Source organism: Marmota monax, unplaced genomic scaffold (genome assembly GCF_021218885.2).
Source record: "Marmota monax isolate L192 unplaced genomic scaffold, Marmota_monax_Labrador192_F-V1.1 WCK01_AAM20220418_F8-fsc01610, whole genome shotgun sequence".
NCBI lineage: Eukaryota > Metazoa > Chordata > Mammalia > Rodentia > Sciuridae > Marmota > Marmota monax.
This window is the reverse complement of record NW_026693445.1, coordinates 5821-6790: the sequence shown is the minus strand read 5'-3', so window position 1 is coordinate 6790 and position 970 is coordinate 5821.

Below are 970 nucleotides of genomic sequence, written 5' to 3'. Positions count from 1 at the left end.
TGGTGGGGTCATCTCCATCTGGGAAGGGATCATTGGAGGCTGTGGGCAGTGTCCTCAAGCCCACAGACAGCTTCATCAGAGTGCAGGAGGGAGGTGAAGCACTCAGTCCTCCACTGGGGAGGGAGGGAAAGGAAGGCAGAGGAAAGGAGCCAGGGGACTGGGGGAAAATGCTTGAGGATTTCTACAGCAGTACAGATGCTTGGTGGCCTTGTGGACTGGAAGCTGATGTTTCATGGCCTGTATGGAAGTTCAAGCTGACTCCCTTTGACCTCCATATCTGTGCTTTATATCCATGAGTTTTATGCTATGCCTCTGAGCAGAAATTTGTGCTTGGTCATTTGAACTACTATTAAGTGAACAAGTTTGTGTGCCAGGAAAGGTGGGTAGGTATTTTTTTTTTTTTTTTAGAAAAGAGCACACTGGGGTTGGGGATGTGGCTCAAGCAGTAGCGCGCTCACCTGGCATGCCTGCAGCACTGGGTTTGATCCTCAGCTCCACATAAAAATAAAATAAAGATGTTGTGTCCACCAAAAACTAAAAAATAAATATTAAAACAATTCTCTCTCTCTTTAAAAATAAAAAAAAGGCATTGTGTTGTGTCCATCTACAACTCTCTCTCTCTCTCTCTCTCTCTCTAAAAACAAACAAACAAACAACAACAAAAAAATAGCACATTGTTTAAATGACATGACTGAGTTTGTAGCCTTGGCAGTTTGATTTGAGAGTAGGAAATAAAAACAGTCCATACAGAATTTTTTTCACAAAACGATGTGGCAGTGCAACTGATTCTGGGTCTGGTAGGGAGTCCAGCCTGCACAAGTCAGTTAAGATAAAACTCTTGCCTGTTCTCAAATGTGTGAAGATAAGGAGAGTTAATATTGAAGAAGGAATACTTTCCTGAGCATGGGAATTACTGCTGGTGGAGGAAATATTTATTAGCATTAATGCTTTAAAGGGATTGGCAAAGCAA